Source organism: Cannabis sativa, chromosome 2, assembly GCF_029168945.1.
Source record: "Cannabis sativa cultivar Pink pepper isolate KNU-18-1 chromosome 2, ASM2916894v1, whole genome shotgun sequence".
Lineage (NCBI taxonomy): Eukaryota > Viridiplantae > Streptophyta > Magnoliopsida > Rosales > Cannabaceae > Cannabis > Cannabis sativa.
In genome coordinates, this window is record NC_083602.1 from 79509841 (window position 1) to 79529565 (window position 19725).

General features: G+C 42.8%; 1 long non-coding RNA gene across 1 annotated transcript; it reads left to right on the plus strand.

The window, feature by feature from the left end:
• Positions 1-10630: 10630 nt before the first annotated feature.
• Positions 10631-13688, plus strand: LOC133034043 (uncharacterized). Its single transcript, XR_009686008.1, has 3 exons — positions 10631-11271; positions 11975-12037; positions 13113-13688. It is a non-coding gene; the product is annotated as an uncharacterized LOC133034043 (long non-coding RNA).
• Positions 13689-19725: the final 6037 nt, after the last annotated feature.

The window sequence follows — 19725 nt, forward strand, 5'->3', positions numbered from 1 at the left end:
GATCGGCATAAACCTAATCCACCTATTGGAGATAACCAATTCTCCGCCAGGTAACAGGGTTCCAAACCCTGATTCATATCTATCATAGGGTCTACCCAATTTACTAAAGACTCTGGCCGCCACATAAGAATGTGTAGCCCCATAATCAAACAGCACTGAATATAGCGAGTTGTTAATAGAAAGCTGACCTGTGACTACTGATGGGCTGGCATCTCCATCAGCCTGAGTGATAGCAAATACCCTTGCTGGAGTGGGTATCGCTGGAGCTCTCGGTGCCTCTGGTCGGAGCTGGGGACAATCCCTCTTGAAGTGTCCGGGCATGCCACAATGAAAGCATCCCTGACCTTTGCAATCACCTCGATGGTACCTCTTGCAGCTAGGGCACTCGGGATAGGAGAATCGGGTCTCAGTACCACCAGGACGACTCCCTCTGTTCTGGTTCCCCCGAAACCTTTTGTTCAGACTCGAGCCACCGGAAGCAGTGGGTGCTCTCTTCCTCTGATCAATGGCCGAACCACTACTCCCCCTGCTATAACCTGATGCAGGAGGGGTAGGAGCTCCGCCACTCACCGGAGTACTGGCTGATTCTGACATGCACCCAACTGCGCCCTCAGCTCGCAGTGCCTTCTCCACCATCTGAGCATAGGTGGTGCTGTCGTCGGTGGTGATCATGAGATCATGTCTGATCTTGGGATTCAACCCGTCCAGATACTTCTCCTTCTTGCTGAAGTCGGTCGGCACAATTCCCGAGGCTAACCTCGCCAACCGATCAAACTGAGTAGTATACTCAGTGACGCTCATGTTCTTCCGCTGGGTCAGGTGAGCGAACTCTTTTCTCTCGGCGCTTTTAACCGCCTCGTTGTAGTACTTTGCGTTGAAGAGTTGCTGGAACCTTTCCCAGGTCATGGTGGTGACGTCATGGATCTGAGACACCATGTCCCACCATACCAGAGCGTCCTCCTAGAACTGAAATGTGGCGCACACCACTCTGTCGTTACCGGTGACACCCATGAAATTCAGAATCTTGGTGATCACCGTCAGCCATTGTTCGGCTTTCATTACATCCGGACCTCCCAGGAAAACCGGAGGTGCTTGCTTCCGAAACCGCTCATACAGAGGTTCCAATCTATGGGCCGCCACCACTATCTCAGCCTGGGCAGCAGGGGCAGGTGCCACTGGAACTACGGGCACAGGAACTGCAGGGGCACCCTGCTGTCTCAACCTCTGAATCTCGAGGTCTTGCTCTTCGATCCGGGCTTGCATTTCCGCAAACCGCAACTCCGAGTTCTGGGCTCCCTGATCGGCTGGGGGAGCCTGGGCAGCCTGTGGCGGGTTCTCATCACCCTGGCCACGAGCGCTGCCTCGGGGACCTCTACCTCGGCCCTTAGCAGGTGGGGGAAACTGAGCTCCCTGACCTTGATTCGACCACACTGAGTTGCCCTGACTCCTGGTAGTCCGCCTGGCGTCCATCTAGTTAGAACCGCCTGCGAAACCAAGAGTTGGCATATCAGGTCGTATTCAAGGAGAGCTTACTAATGCCGCTTAATTTGGAAATTAAAAATGAAACATGCGCCTATTTTACTATCAGGCTACTAACATGCTTCCTAACAGGCTTTTCTTTTTCATAACTGAATAAAATAAACTAATAAAGCAATAAAGGCTTACTGAACCGTGAAACGAGCTAACTGCTGATGATGATTGTAAATGTTTCCCTATCGATAAAAAGCATGGCAATACCCCTAAAAACATAAAAACGAGGAAAAACACGGGTTCTAAAAATTCCCCAACCAGTAGACCGGTTGCCCAACCGAAATTCCGGTTCTGGGAATTACTGGACCCTCATCCGGAATTCCGGTTGCACAACCGAAATTCCGGTTCCTCGCAGGAATTTTTCAAAAATTCCTAACTCAACCAAATCAAACCCAAATGATTCCAAACCTTCCAGACCTGCTCTAAATACCCCAAAGAACAAATCTAAGGCAACAAACTAACCCAGAAATCGCAGAAACAAAAATCACCATTGGAGCTCAAGCTTTGAGTTCTAAACTCAAACTTGAGCAAATCCACCAAACAAGCAATCAAACCAACTTAATTCAACATAATCAAACTCAGAATAACCTCTGGAAACTCAAGCAAACTTCCTCAACATCACAGCAACAAAATATAACCTTTTCTCTCAAAAATCACATATTTTGCATAGAAAACTCATGGCTTTAAACAAGGTACTATACATGCATTAAAACCTAGATAATCCATCCATTTAAAACCTAATTAAGCTACTGAAAACAACAATTAAACACAGCAACATACAGCTATACAAACTAACATGCAACCTACCATTTTCACCTCAAAAACATCAAGAACAAAAAGAAGAGTTGAGAACCACTTACTAGTAACTAAGGATCACAAAATCAACACAAAAAGGACTTGAATCACCAAGGAAAACTCCTCCTCCTTTCTGCTCAAAGAGGGCCGAAAAGAGAGAGGCTTGAGAGAGTTTCTTTTCAAAATTTTCTAATTTCTACACTTAGCATTTTTTTGTAAAAATTGGAGAATAAAATAAAGGCAGTTATCTCATTTACTTCAGCCAATAAAATAAACAAATAACATTTATTTTTTAAATAAACAAGTCACTAAAAGACAAAAAGTCATTGGGGCAAAAAGACCATTTTGCCCCGCCATACTAAAATCACATAAAAATCACTAAAGGGGTATTTTTGGGACATTCTAAATTCCCGGCCATTCCCGACATTCCCAATGTCTAAAACCCGTCCCCAAACTGCTAACATACTAAGTTGTGATTTCTACTGAGCCAAACGCCGAGTTCCAAAATACCGGGCACCGGAAATGCAAAATACGAAAACTACTAAATAACATAAATATGCATTTCTGAATTCCATAAATAACAGCATAATAAATTATTTAAATAGCTATAAATAATTTCATAATTAATCATAAACAACTGCTAATTTCCAAATTAACTAAGCGGGCTTTACAACTATCCCCCCCTTAAAAGGATTTCGTCCCGGAAATCTAACCTGAATAACTCTGGATATTGAGCTCTCATATCTGACTCTAGCTCCCAGGTTGCTTCTTCCACCTTACTGTTTCTCCAGAGAACTTTGACCAATGCTATGGTCTTATTCCGAAGGACTTTATCCTTTCTATCCAGGATCTGCACTGGCTGTTCCTCATAAGTCATGTCTGGCTGTAGCTGAAGACTCTCATAACTGAGTATATGAGAGGGGTCTGAAACGTATTTTCTCAACATCGAGACATGGAATACGTTGTGAACTGCTGATAAGACTGGAGGCAATGCTAACCGATATGCCACTTGACCTATCTTCTCGAGAATTTCGAAAGGTCCTGTAAATCTAGGGCATAACTTGCCTCTTTTCCCGAAACGTTTAATCGCCTTCATCGGAGATACCCGTAAAAACACATGTTCCCCTACTTGGAACTCAACATCTCTGCGTTTCAGATCTGCGTAACTCTTTTGTCTGCTCTGTGAGGCAAGCATTCTAGCTTTTATCTTCTCTATCGCCTCATTGGTCCGCTGAACTGACTCTGGACCTAGGTATTTCCTCTCCCCTGTCTCATCCCAGTGGATAGGGGATCTACATTTCCTACCGTACAACAGTTCATAGGGAGCCATCCCTATCGTACTCTGATAACTGTTGTTGTAAGAGAATTCTATCAACGGTAGATACTTATTCCATGAGCCTTCAAAGTCCATAACACAGGCTCTCAACATATCCTCCAATATCTGAATTGTCCTTTCGGACTGACCATCTGTCTGAGGATGGAATGCTGTACTAAATTTCAGCCTTGTACCCATTGCCCGTTGCAAACTTTGCCAAAATTTGGAGGTGAACTTCGGATCCCTGTCCGAAACTATAGACTTCGGTATTCCGTGAAGTCTTACTATCTCTCTGACATACAGTTCTGCCAACTGATCCACTGAAAATGTTGTTCTTACCGGCAAAAAATGAGCAGATTTCGTAAATCGATCCACCACTACCCATATGGAATCAAATAAACCCGTGGTCCTAGGTAGCCCGACCACAAAATCCATCGTAATATCCTCCCATTTCCATTCTGGTAGGGTTAGAGGCTGCAACAACCCTGCTGGTCTCTGATGTTCAGCCTTAATCTGCTGACAAGTGAGGCATCTCGATACGAATTCTACCAAATTCTTCTTCATACCGCTCCACCAGAAGTACGGTTTCAAATCTTGGTACATCTTAGTGGTGCCGGGATGCAGAGAATACGGGGTAGAATGAGCCTCCTCAAAGATCTCATTTCTAAGTTCCACACTGTTCGGAACACAAACCCTGGCTTTATACAAAAGCATCCCACTATCTGACACTGAAAAGTCCTTGGCTTGACCAGCCAACACCTCATCTCGGATCTTTACTAACTCCGGATTTGTCATCTGAGCGACTTTTATTCTTTCCAACAGATCAGATTGCAGCATTAAGTTGTGAAGCTGACCTACCACAAACTCAAAGCTGGATCTAATCATATCCTCTGCTAGCTGAGGTGAGATCTGAACCATACTAACTACTTGCCCGGGACCCTTTCTGCTCAGGGCATCGGCCACTACATTGGCTTTTCCGGGATGATAGAGGATCACACAATCGTAATCCTTCACTAATTCCAACCAACGCCTTTGTCTCATGTTCAAATCTTTCTGAGTAAAGAAATACTTGAGACTTTTATGGTCGGTATAGATCTCACACTTCTCTCCAAATCTTCAGTGCAAAAACCACTGCGGCCAATTCTAAATCATGAGTCGGGTATCGCTGTTCATAATCCTTTAACTGACGGGAGGCATAAGCGATGACCCGATCGGCTTGCATCAACACACACCCCAAACTCTGTTTGGATGCGTCACAGTATACTACGAACTTCTCCTTGTCCGAAGGCAAAGCTAGCACCGGAGCAGTAATCAACCTCTGTTTCAGCTCCTGAAAACTAGCTTCACATTTATCTGACCAGATAAACCGCTGATTCTTCTTTGTAAGTTCGGTTAGGGGCATTGAAATTTTGGAGAACCCTTCGATGAACCTACGGTAGTACCCAGCTAAACCCAAGAAGCTTCTGATCTCTGTCACTGTCTTCGGTCTCGGCCAATCCCTGACGGATTCAATCTTCCCGGGATCCACCTTGATCCCATCTTTACTCAGAATGTGCCCTAGGAAGGACACCTGAGACAACCAGAACTCACATTTCTTGAACTTGGCGTAAAGCTTAAGTTCTCGAAGTCGTTGCAGTACCATCTGAAGATGTAACTCATGCTCCTCTTCTGATTGAGAGTACACGAGGATGTCGTCGATAAACACAATCACACAGATTTCAAGGAAATCCTTGAATACTCTATTCATCAGGTCCATGAATGCTGCAGGAGCATTGGTTAGTCCGAATGACATAACCAGAAATTCGTAATGTCCATACCTAGTGCGGAAAGCCGTCTTTGGAATGTCCTCCTCTCAGATTCTCAACTGATGATAACCCGAACGCAGATCAATCTTAGAAAAGACCGTCTTCCCCTGAAGCTGATCGAACAAGTCATCGATCCTAGGTAATGGATATTTATTCTTTACCGCCAGCTTGTTCAACTCCCTGTAGTCGATGCACATCCTCATAGATCCATCCTTCTTCTTGACGAACAAAACCGGGGCTCCCCAGGGTGACACACTGGGCCGAATGAACCCTATGTCAAGCAACCCTTGGAGCTGAATCTTTAATTCCTTAAGTTCAGCTAGAGCCATCCTATACGGGGCTTTAGAAACCGGTTCCACCCCTGGTGCCAAGTCAATCACAAAATCAATCTCCCGCTGAGGTGGTAACCCTGGATGTTCTTCGGGAAAAACATCTAAAAATTCCCGAACCACTCTGATGTCTTCTGGCCGAATGGTATCGGGCCGAGTGGTGTCCACCACCACGGCCAGAAACCCTAAGCAACCACCGTGCAACAATTCTCTCGCTGACATAGCCGAGATCACCGGGATCCGAGATCCCTGAACCGAACCAACAAATACAAATGGTTCTTCACTTTCCGGTTGGAAGACCACCATCTTCCTTTTACAGTCAATGCTCGTCGAATATTTAGATAGGAAATCCATTCCTAAAATAATATCGAATTCGACTAAACTCATCTCTATCAGATCAGCACTTAACTCTCTACTATCTATCCTGATCGGCATAAACCTAATCCACCTATTGGAGATAACCAATTCTCCGCCAGGTAACAGGGTTCCAAACCCTGATTCATATCTATCATAGGGTCTACCCAATTTACTAAAGACTCTGGCCGCCACATAAGAATGTGTAGCCCCATAATCAAACAGCACTAAATATAGCGAGTTGTTAATAGAAAGCTGACCTGTGACTACTGATGGGCTGGCATCTCCATCAGCCTGAGTGATAGCAAATACCCTGGCTGGATTGGGTATCGCTGGAGCTCTCGGTGCCTCTGGTCGGAGCTGGGGACAATCCCTCTTGAAGTGTCCGGGCATGCCACAATGAAAGCATCCCTGACCTTTGCAATCACCTCGATGGTGCCTCTTGCAGCTAGGGCACTCGGGATAGGAGAATCGGGTCTCAGTACCACCAGGATGACTCCCTCTGTTCTGGTTCCCCCGAAACCTTTTGTTCAGACTCGAGCCACCGGAAGCAGTGGGTGCTCTCTTCCTCTGATCAATGGCCGAACCACTACTCCCCCTGCTATAACCTGATGCAGGAGGGGTAGGAGCTCCGCCACTCACCGGAGTACTGGCTGATTCTGACATGCACCCAACTGCGCCCTCAGCTCGCAGTGCCTTCTCCACCATCTGAGCATAGGTGGTGCTGTCGTCGGTGGTGATCATCAGATCATGTCTGATCTTGGGATTCAACCCGTCCAGATACTTCTCCTTCTTGCTGAAGTCGGTCGGCACAATTCCCGAGGCTAACCTCGCCAACCGATCAAACTGAGTAGTATACTCAGTGACGCTCATGTTCTCCCGCTGGGTCAGGTGAGCGAACTCTTTTCTCTCGGCGCTTCTAACCGCCTCGTTGTAGTACTTTGCGTTGAAGAGTTGCTGGAACCTTTCCCAGGTCATGGTGGTGACGTCATGGATCTGAGACACCATGTCCCACCATACCAGAGCGTCCTCCTGGAACTGAAATGTGGCGCACACCACTCTGTCGTTACCGGTGACACCCATGAAATTCAGAATCTTGGTGATCACCGTCAGCCATTGCTCGGCTTTCATTACATCCGGACCTCCCAGGAAAACCGGAGGTGCTTGCTTCCGGAACCGCTCATACAGAGGTTCCAATCTATGGGCCGCCACCACTATCTCGGCCTGGGCAGCAGGGGCAGGTGCCACTGGAACTACGGGCACTGGAACTGCAGGAGCACCCTGCTGTCTCAACCTCTGAATCTCGAGGTCTTGCTCTTCGATCCGGGCTTGCATTTCCGCAAACCGCAACTCCCAGTTCTGGGCTCCCTGATCGGCTGGGGGAGCCTGGGCAGCCTGTGGCGGGTTCTCATCACCCCGGCCACGAGCCCTGCCTCGGGGACCTCTACCTCGGCCCCTAGCAGGTGGGGGAAACTGAGCTCCCTGACCTTGATTCGACCACACTGAGTTGCCCTGACTCCTGGTAGTCCGCCTGGCGTCCATCTAGTTAGAACCGCCTGCGAAACCAAGAGTTGGCATATCAGGTCGTATTCAAGGAGAGCTTACTAATGCCGCTTAATTTGGAAATTAAAAATGAAACATGCGCCTATTTTACTATCAGGCTACTAACATGCTTCCTAACAGGCTTTTCTTTTTCATAACTGAATAAAATAAACTAATAAAGCAATAAAGGCTTACTGAACCGTGAAACGAGCTAACTGCTGATGATGATTGTACATGTCGTGACGATCTTCGGAAGACAACCTGGCGGCTCTGATACCAAATTGTAACACCCTAACTACCATAGGCGTATTACGTGATTTTTAAACGTACTGTGCAGCTCGTTGCTAATCAACGAGGTTTATGGAAAAACGTGATTAATTAAAATTTTTCTTTTTAATTAAACTTATAAAACAATATTACAAAAGACTCGGGATCCCGATTATAAAATTATTTACAAAAAGTTTTAACTGTTTAACTGTTACATAAAATAAAGGTCGTCTAACGACCAGTTACAAAATCAGCCTTGCTGTCCCGAGGATCGTACGCTCCAGGCCTAACCGCCCCGACATGTACAATCTTCACAAGCTCGCTCACGGCCCATCAGCTTTAGCCTTGCCTTTACCTACACATAAACGTAAACTGTGAGTCGACAGACTCAGTAAGAAAAGCATAATAATACTCATACATAATTCTAACTGCCGTGTCCAACACGATACTGAGTCCCGCTACTGCCGTGTCCAACACGGTACTGAGCCACTACTGCCATGTCCAACATGGTACTGAGTTTTGAACGTTCACAGGGACGGTACTATTGACAAGTATCCTCCTGATCGGTCGAACCGGTCATACTCCGGCTGCTGGTCATACTCCAGCCTGTACCGATGTGACAGGGTTGGATGGTTCGAAGCCTATATACATAACTAATGTAATCTAACAGGCTTCCTACATGCACGCTAAACATGTAATCTACATATGCATACTGTTATACTAATCTTACCTGGATTCCGATTTCAGGTGTGCCGGTCAACCTGACTGGAACTTTAGCTGAGTGGCGGATTACTGGCTCCTAAACCATAAAAATCACAACGCTATAAGTGACACGCTAAATCACTTCCCGGGGACTAAAACTAGGAACTAAAAGTTTCCCTATCGATAAAAAGCATGGCAATACCCCTAAAAACATAAAAACGAGGAAAAACACGGGTTCTAAAAATTCCCCAACCAGTAGACCGGTTGCCCAACCGAAATTCCGGTTCTGGGAATTACTGGACCCTCATCCGGAATTCCGGTTGCACAACCGGAATTCCGGTTCCTCGCAGGAATTTTTCAAAAATTCCTAACTCAACCAAATCAAACCCAAATGATTCCAAACCTTCCAGACCTGCTCTAAATACCCCAAAGAACAAATCTAAGGCAACAAACTAACCCAGAAATCACAGAAACAAAAATCACCATTGGAGCTCAAGCTTTGAGTTCTAAACTCAAACTTGAGCAAATCCACCAAACAAGCAATCAAACCAACTTAATTCAACATAATCAAACTCAGAATAACCTCTGGAAACTCAAGCAAACTTCCTCAACATCACAGCAACAAAATATAACCTTTTCTCTCAAAAATCACATATTTTGCATAGAAAACTCATGGCTTTAAACAAGGTACTATACATGCAATAAAACCTAGATAATCCATCCATTTAAAACCTAATTAAGCTACTGAAAACAACAATTAAACACAGCAACATACAGCTATACAAACTAACATGCAACCTACCATTTTCACCTCAAAAACATCAAGAACAAAAAGAAGAGTTGAGAACCACTTACTAGTAACTAAGGATCACAAAATCAACACAAAAAGGACTTGAATCACCAAGGAAAACTCCTCCTCCTTGCTGCTCAAAGAGGGCCGAAAAGAGAGAGGCTTGAGAGAGTTTCTTTTCAAAATTTTCTAATTTCTACACTTAGCATTTTTTTGTAAAAATTGGAGAATAAAATAAAGGCACTTATCTCATTTACTTCAGCCAATAAAATAAACAAATAACATTTATTTTTCAAATAAAAAAGTCACTAAAAGACAAAAAGTCATTGGGGCAAAAAGACCATTTTGCCCCTCCATACTAAAATCACATAAAAATCACTAAAGGGGTATTTTTGGGACATTCTAAATTCCCGGCCATTCCCGACATTCCCAATGTCTAAAACCCGTCCCCAAACTGCTAACATACTAAGTTGTGATTTCTACTGAGCCAAACGCCGAGTTCCAAAATACCGGGCACCGGAAATGCAAAATACGAAAACTACTAAATAACATAAATATGCATTTCTGAATTCCATAAATAACAGCATAATAAATTATTTAAATAGCTATAAATAATTTCATAATTAATCATAAACAACTGCTAATTTCCAAATTAACTAAGCGGGCTTTACAAAGGATTTCTCAATGGGTCCCTCAGGACATGCCTACACGTGGACATCATATGTAGGCTGGGAATTGGGGCCCAAAAGCCCACCACACAGGCCGAGAAGTATCTAGAATCTAAGGGATTTTCAGTCTTATGTAAATATCAAGTTAACTATCCTACTTTCAAGGAAGTCAGTTGTAAACCTAGGGTTTAGGCCTTCTATATGAAGGCTTTAACCTCTAGTTGAAAATCTAAGATGCCTAAGCCTCCAATAAGCTACAAACCTCATATTCTCTAAGTGTCGGACTCTATCTCTCTTCCTCACACTCTTACACGCCAAAGCATGGCTATAAAAGCACTCGTGGTTGTTCAACACTTAAGTCTGCTACGCATCAATCCATACATTGTAATCCAAAGGGTACTATAACAGATCCCACCTATAGCGATGTGGATAGTGATTCCCTCGGTATTAATACAAACAAAAGGGTTGTAGGTCATTACCTGCTATCACAAGGGGCCTGTAATACCCAGAATTATGAGAAAGGATTAGCAAAACCCTAACTAGATAATTATGTATAATTGAGGAATTATATTATTATATAGTTCAATATATGTGAAATTATATGAATTTTAATATGTTAAGACCCCGTTGGTGAGCTAGGGGCATTTTAGTAATTGTGACCCGAGAGGGGTAAAATGATGAAATTAATTTAATTACGTGCTTAATAGAACTATATTATTATATAGTATACCTGTGTTGTCTTTTTAGGTGTGTTCTGACAGGTTGGCGCGGTATAGTCACAACCGGGTATTTCGGGCCGAACTGGGTTCGAGCCCGAAATACAATTGAATTGAATTAATTGGCATTTTACTTGATATTTGATAATCTGAAATTTAATTGGGTTTGAAATTGTGTGTTAATGCCATTTTTGCCCTTGTATGTTTAAAGTGGAAGTTATATGGCCCTAAGGGCATTTTAGTAATTTGGCTTTATGAGATAAGTGTGTGAAATGGCATTTTTGACAAAAAAAGAAAATAGAAATTCTGGTTATTCTCTCTCAAACCTGAACCTCTCTTTCTCTCTCTTACTCTCTTGTTTTTCAACTTGATTTGGTGAGAAATTGATGAGAAACTAGTTTGATTGTTGGGGAAAAATTTGTGTTAAGGCTTGGAGTTAGCTTGTGCAAGGAATTGAGGTAATTTTTATAACTTTGATTCTCTTTTGCTTGCTGAATTTTAGTTAAAAAAAAAAGCATGAATAGGTTGAAGAAGATGATATGTGCATGATTGTGAGTTCTTGTTAATTTGAGCATGTGGTACTTGAATCTTTTGGGTTTTGTGTTTGTTGAGCATGGAATGAGATTCTAGGGTATTTTCTGGGTTAGATTTCATGTTAAAGTTGGTCTGTTGCTGCTAGAAAATGTTTGGGGTTGAAGGATTTAAAGCTCAAGTTCATGAGCTTGAACTTTGTTGGTTCAAATGCATGATTTTGAATTGATTGTGTAATTTGAATTTTGAGAGTTGTTGTTAGCTCTCTATTGTGATGATTTTTATCTGTAAGAAGTTAATTTTGGGTATGGTATGATTGAGGTTCGAATTTATTGAAAAATTGGCATGTTTAGGCCTTAAAAATGGAGTTTTTGGGTGTTCTGAACCCAGTCGTCGCGACGGGGTTTTTGGCCGTCGTGACTGGGTTTGGCAGTGAGAAATTATGTTTTTCTCAATTTTGTTTTGGCTATAACTTTTGACTCGGGACTCCGTTTGGGACGTTCTTTATATCGTTGGAAAGCTCGTTCCGAGCTCTATTTGATTATCTGTGTTTTGAATGCCATGTTTATATTTTGTGAAAGTGAAATTGGGGATTAACCCTATTTGTGAAATCCCGGATTGTGTGACTAGGATTACCGGCACCTGATCAGGAGCACCCAGGGGTTTGGAATCTCTGTTATTGCGGGACAACAGGTAAGACAGTAGTTTGCACATAGAGTATGTGCGGTGGCGCTTATGTTGAATATGATATATGTCAGTAATTGCAACCAGGATTAGGGTTATTACCCTAACATGAGCGGTTTAATAGCCTAGGGTTATTACCCTACTGATATATGTTGTGTAATAGTATGCCATGTCAGATATATCTATATATTGGGATTATGAATTATGCGCTTAAGGCATAATTAAACTAGACTCGGTAAGCTAGTACCTTGAGTTTAATTTTAATGCGGTCTAGGGTTATTACCCTAGAATATTATGAGTCCAGTGAAAGCATGAGTCAGGGTTGACACTCTTAGTAAATGTCATCTAAGTATATAGAAATGTATTATATGTGTGATTACATAGTATGCAAGTTAGGGTTATTACCCTAATATTATATATGTTGTAGTAAATATTGAATACACGCATGTATGTTAAAAGTTATGTGTTTAAGACATAACTGGGTTAGACCTGGTATATATCACTGGGATAAACCACCGAAAGAATGTAATACATGGATTACGTATATACATGAATAGGGTTATGCGAGCAAGGCATAACCAGGTTAGGCTCGATAATCAGAACCGAGGTAAACCCTACTGAGGCCTTATTGTATATAGACGTGTGAGAGCAACACGTAGGTCTACGCCACGTAGACAGAAATAGACATGTGAGCGTAACATGCAGGTCTATAGCAAATAGACAAATAATGCAGTGGCACTAATAATTATGTGTTACATATTGAGATTAAGGGTTATGTGTCAAGGCATAATCAGGTTGGACTCGGTACTCATAACCGAGATGAACCACTTCTAAGGCCTTAATGTATTTAGACGTGTGAGAGCAACACGTGGGTCTACGTCATGTAGATTTAAATAGATGTGTGAGCGCAACACATAGGTCTACGCCACGTAGACATAAATGGGCATGTTGGTATAATAATCAGGTCTGTGTCATACAGACGTATGTGAATGGCATATCTATTAAATAGTATGATGAGCATATTATATTTGTTGTGATTTATACTGTCTTGCTGGGCTTGGCTCACGGGTGCTCTACTGTGCAGGAAAGGGTAAGTCAGTGGCTGATCAACCATGAGTTTGAGGAGCAAGACGAAGAATGTACATGTTCAAGCCATATCAGACCAAGCGGGTTAAGGGTCTATCAGTGATGAACTTTTGAATTCTATTTTTCCGTTTAGGTCGGCTAGAAAGAAATGACTTGTAATAGCGTTTGTAAATATTTTTGGGATCCCAACTATTTTAAAAGCTTAAATATATTACAAGTTTATTTTCATTCTGTTTAATATAAAAGTTTAAATTCTGCGCTATTTTGATTAGTAATCCCGATTAGGGGATTAGAGTTTCATAAGTATTTTGGGTAGCGTGCCTGATTATTTAGGGCGTTACAATTTGGTATCAGAGCGCCAAGGTTTTTAAACTTCCTGTAGACCGGCTGAACATGTACATTCGTCGTCAGAGATAAGCTCGACTCATGGTGCAGTAAGTATTGAGAGTAAATACTTGACTGTATGTGTGATCATCTGTTTACCGCTTTCCATTTTAGGCAGTATGCAAGCATCTAAAGTATGTATGTGTTATGTGATGCCATGCTTTAAATGCTATTTGATTAATAAATATTTGTATGGGGTAAATAGTTGAGTTAGGATTTAAGGAAATAAGTGCGTAAGTGTGGTAATGGTGCTTAACTCCCTGGGGTTGTTGATTACATAGGTACTAGTAATGGACCCTCCGCAATCATCTAGACCACAGGGCGAGCAAGTAGAGCCTGGGGCTGCCCAAACCAATCCACCGTCACCGCCTCAACCTCCGTAGGATCCGGGGGATAATGCGAGGGTTGGTAATGCTAATCCTCCTGCTGAATAGCAGCAGATGTTTAAAGAAATGCGAAGTGTCATACTTCGTCAAGAAGAAGAGTTGCGACGATTAAGGCAACCGGCACTGTCTGCCCCTGTTCATCAAGTGTTACCACCAGCACCTATGCCAGTGGTGGGTAACCAGGGGTTTGTTATGCCGCATAGGGACTCGGTATTTGAGCGGTTCGTGAAGCTACAACCTCCGACTTTTCTGGGAGGTTTTGATATAATTAAGGCCGAGCAGTGGATGAGCACTATTACCCGTATACTGGATAATATGGGAGTGACGGGAACTGAAAGAGTGAACTGTGCAGCCTTCATGTTACCAGATCATGCCCGCGTCTAGTGGGATATCGTGGGCCAAACCCGGGATGTCAGTATAATGACCTGGGAAAAATTTAAAAGTTTGTTTGAGGAAAAGTTTTACTACATCGTTGTGAGAAGTTCACACATGGAAGACTTTGTGAAGCTTACTCAGGGAAAGATGTCAGTGGCCGAATACACCCTGGTTTGATCGGCTATCTAAGTTTGCTGGTGATCTGGTGCCCACAGATTTCACTAGGAAACAGAAATTTGTGAGAAGATTGAATGCCACAATCATTCGGGACTTGAAGATTACCACGTCACATGACGCTTTGTATAAGAAAGTGGTAGAGCTAGCCTTGATTGCTGAGGAGGTTGAGCAACATGTAGAAAAAAAGCAGACTGCAAAGGATGCCGTCACGGCATCGAATCCTCCTGCTAGTGGTAATGTCAGTAAGGGGACCGATAGTGGCAACCCTGATCACAAATGGAAGGCTGAGGCTTCTGGAGCATCAGGGAGTATTAGAAAGCTTCAGGGAAATTGAGGTGGCCGTCAAGGTAAAGGATTCTCTTTCAAATCATATCTAGAATATTCAAAATGCAATATTGCCATTAGGGTGAATGACGAGCCAAGGTTGCATATTATATTTGATATGAATTATATGAATCAGATGTTCCAGGATTACTTAATCAGATGTGTGATCGTGTTTGTCGATGACATCTTTGTGAATTCTGGTTATCTTGTGTCTCTTACTTGGGGCACATAATAGATAAAGATGGGATCATGGTGGATCCGGCTAAAATTGAAGTTGTTCGGGACTGGCCAACACCAAAATCAGTTACTGAAGTTAGGAGCTTTCTGGGATTAGCTGGGTATTATTGCCCGTTTGTTGAGGGTTTTTCAAAGATTGTTGTACCCTTAACCGGGCTGGCCCGAAAGAACCTGAAGTTTGTTTGGACAAATCGGTGTGAGAAAAGTTTCCTGGAGTTAAAGCAATGCTTGATTACCGATCCTATACTAACTCTTCCTTCAGATAAGGAAAAGTTTGTTGTATATTGTGATGCCTCGAGACAGGGTCTCGGTTGTGTGCTTATGCAGGCTGGGAGGGTAATAGCTTATGCTTCTCGACAGTTAAAAGAGTACGAGCAGAGGTACCCTACTCACGATTTAGAACTCGCAGCAGTGGTATTTGCGCTAAAGATTTGGCGGCATTACCTTTATGGCAAGAAATGTGAGATATACACTGATCATAAGAGTCTGAAATACTTCTTTACCCAGAAAGACCTGAATATGAAACAGAGGCATTGGCTAGAGTTGGTGAAGGATTATGATTGTGAAATCCTTTATCATCCTGGTAAGGCCAACGTTGTTACTGATGCCTTAAGTAGAAAGAGTCAGAGTCAGTTGAGTACTGTGAAGCAAATCTCTCAACAGTTAGCAAATGAAATGACTCGAGCTCAGATTGAGTTGGTTGTAGGGCAATTGGCTAATATTACTCTGCAATCCACTCTTCTAGAGAGAATTAAAGAAGCACAAAAGCAAGATTCGGAATTAATAAAAACCCAAGCTAGGGTTTTGGCTGGGAAAGCTAGTGATTTCTTAGTGGATAAAACGGGAATGTTAAGATTTAGGAATCGAGTTTGTGTGCCCATGGATGAGAACATCAAGAAAGAGATCATGGATGAGTCTCGTACGACTCCTTATTCACTTAATCCAAGGTCAACAAAAATGTATCAAGACCTAAAGGCCTCGTTCTGGTGGCCAGGCATGAAGAATGACATTGCTGAGTATGTTGCAAGATGTCTTACCTGGCAGCAAGTTAAGGTTGAGCATCAGAAACCTGCAGGGTTACTGTAGCCACTGAACATACCAGAGTGGAAATGGGAAGATATTGCTATGGACTTTGTGGTAGGTATGCCTAGAACCACGGGAAAATTTGACTCTGTGTGGGTCATAGTGGATAGGTTTACAAAGTGTGCTCACTTCTTACCTGTTCGGACAAATTTCTCCATTGACCAGTATGCTGAGTTATATGTCAGAGAAATTGTTCGTCTTCATGGTATCCCAAAGTACATTATTTCGGATAGATATCTGAAGTTTACATCAAGATTCTGGGAGAATCTACATCGAGCTATGGGTACTGAGTTAAAGTTCAGCACGGCATTTCATCCTCAGACGGATGGGCAATCTGAGAGGACTATACAGATATTAAAAGACATGCTACGGGCATGTGTGCTTGACTTTGAGGGATCATGGGTAAAGTACCTTCCCCTGATCAAGTTCTCTTATAATAACAGCTATCAAGCAACAATCGGGATGGCCCCTTATGAGCTTTTATATCGAGGAAAGTGTAGATCGCCCATTCACTGGGATGAAGTGGGTGAAAGAATGTTCTTGGGTCCCGAAGCTGTTCAGAAACAAGTGAGGCAGTTAACAAGATTAGAGCGCGAATGCTCGCGGCTCAGAGTAGGCAGAAGAGTTATGCCGATCCAAAGCGTTGAGATATTGATTTTCAGGTTGGGGACCTAGTATTTCTCCGAATATCTCCAATGAAAGGCATAAAACGCTTTGGGAAGAAGGGAAAACTTAGCCCGAGGTTCATTGGACCTTTTGAAATCCTTGAGAGGATAGGGCAAGTAGCGTACAGGTTGGCTATGCCCCCAGCGCTGGCAGCTGTACATAACGTGTTTCATGTTTCAATGCTTCGGAAATATGTCTCAGACTCGTCCCATGTTCTGAGTTATGAAGCATTGGAACTTCAGCCAGACTTGTCATACGAGGAACAACCAGTGCGGATACTCGATAGAAGAGAGAAAGTCTTGAGAAGCAAGACTGTGGCACTGGTGAAAGTACTACGGAGGAACAGTAAAGTAGAAGAGGCAACCTGGGAACTTGAGACGGATATGCAGCAGAAATATCCAGAGTTGTTCAGGTCAATTTCGGGACAAAATTTCTATAAGGAGGGGGTAATTGTAATACCCGGAATTATGAGAAAGGATTAGCAAAACCCTAACTAGGTAATTATGTATAATTGAGGAATTATATTATTATATAGTTCAATATATGTGAAATTATATGAATTTTAATATGTTAAGACCCCGTTGGTGAGCTAGGGGCATTTTAGTAATTGTGACCCGAGAGGGGTAAAATGATGAAATTAATTTAATTACGTGCTTAATAGAACTATATTATTATATAGTATACCTGTGTTGTCTTTTCAGGTGTGTTCTGACAGGTTGGCGCGGTATAGTCACAACCGGGTATTTCGGGCCGAACTGGGTTCGAGCCCGAAATACATTTGAATTGAATTAATTGGCATTTTAATTGATATTTGATAATCTGAAATTTAATTGGGTTTGAAATTGTGTGTTAATGCCATTTTTGCCCTTGTATATTTAAAGTGGAAGTTATATTGCCCTAAGGGCATTTTAGTAATTTGGCTTTATGAGATAAGTGTGTGAAATGGCATTTTTGACAAAAAAAAAATAGAAATTCTGGTTATTCTCTCTCAAACCTGAACCTCTCTTTCTCTCTCTCTTTACTCTCTTGTTTTTCAACTTGATTTGGTGAGAAATTGATGAGAAACTAGTTTGATTGTTGGGGAAAAATTGTGTTAAGGCTTGGAGTTAGCTTGTGCAAGGAATTGAGGTAATTTTTATAACTTTGATTCTCTTTTGCTTGCTGAATTTTAGTTAAAAAAAAAAGCATGAATAGGTTGAAGAAGATGATATGTGCATGATTGTGAGTTCTTGTTAATTTGAGCATGTGGTACAAGACTTCACCGGTCATTGGCTTTGACAAGATCGGAGGTTGCCCCAAGTGCGTTTTTAAGGTTTGAAAAGCCTGCTCGCATTTTTCGGTCCAGTGGAACTTTTTTTTGCCTTTTAGAATCTGAAAAAACTCCTTGCCCTTATTAGAAGATCGTGATATAAAGCGGTTTAAGGCTGCGACTTTACCTGTGAGGCTTTGAACTTCTTTTGGGCTTGGTTGGTGATGGCATTTCCACCAATGCCCTGATCTTCGCAGGATTGGCCTCTGTTCCTCGCTGATTAACCATGAACCCAAGGAATTTCCTAGAGCCAACTCCAAAGACACATTTCAGAGGGTTTAGCCGCATCTTATACCGTCGTAATATGTCGAACATGGCCTGTAAGTGGGCAATATGATCCTTCGCATGTTGAGATTTTACGAGCATATCGTCAATATATACCTCCATGGTTTTTCCAATGAGATCTGCGAACATCATGTTCACTAGCCTCTGATAAGTTACACCTGCGTTTATTAAACCAAAGGGCATCACTTTGTAACAGTATAGTCCTCGATCAGTAATGAACGAAGTGTGTTCCTTGTCGGGTTCATACATCGGGATTTGATTATATCCCGACTATGCGTCCATAAAACTCAAGAGTTCGTGACCTGCAGTGGCATCAACAAGCTGGTCAATGCTAGGAAGGGGAAAGCTGTCTTTGGGACAGGCTTTGTTTAGGTCTGTAAAGTCAATGCATGTGCGCCTTGGCCATTAGGCTTAGGCACGAGTATGGGGTTCGCTAACCAGTTGGGGTAAAACGACTCCCGTATAAAGCCGCAGGCAAGGAGGCAGTCGACTTCTTCTTTTAGCGCTTGGTACCTCGCAGGGTCCATTTTGCAGCGCTTTTGTCGGACACCTCGCACCTCGGGGTCAATGTTCAAGCAATGACACATGACTTGCAGAGATATCCCGACCATATCTGAGTGTTTCCAAGCAAAAACATCGAGATTTTGCTTTAAAAAGGTCGTTAATTGTTCTCGCTGCTGAAAATTTAATTTAGAAATAATTTTTAAAACTTTGTTATTATCTACAGGATCTATAGGTACCGCAATGGTGTCTTCCGTAGCTTGGGCTGCGGCGGCGTGATCGAGGATTCTTGGATCCAAGTCTGGTTCATCTATGTGCGGCACCTCCTCGATTCTGAGGATCTCCTGGCGAGGAGGTGGCGCCTCCAACAGGTAGATAACATTTACCGTCTTTTTCTCCGCCAGTTTGACTGTTGTGTTGTAGCATTCTCGCGAATCCGCTTGGACTCCCCGCATAGAACCTACTCCAGCGGGAGTAGGGAACTTCATTGTTAGATGATAGATCGAGGTTATGATCTTCATCTCCTTCAGGATCGGTCGACCAATCACGGCATTATTTGCAGAGTACTGGTCGATTACCGCGAAGTCAGCCATTGACTTGGTTGTTACTAGGGCGGTTCCCAAAGTGATTGGGAGTTTGATCATTCCTTTTAATGTTATGACGTCGCTAGTAAAACTATAGATGCTCGACGTCACAGGCTGCAGGTCCTTCTTTTGCAATCCCATTTGTTTGAAGGCTTGGAAGTTCAACAGATTCACTGAACTTCCATTGTCGACAAGTATGCGGTGGACATTATCCCCGCCAATATTTGCGATGATAACTAGTGCATCGGAATGCGGGTGATGGACCCACCTCGCATCACTCTCCATAAAGGTGATGTCGCC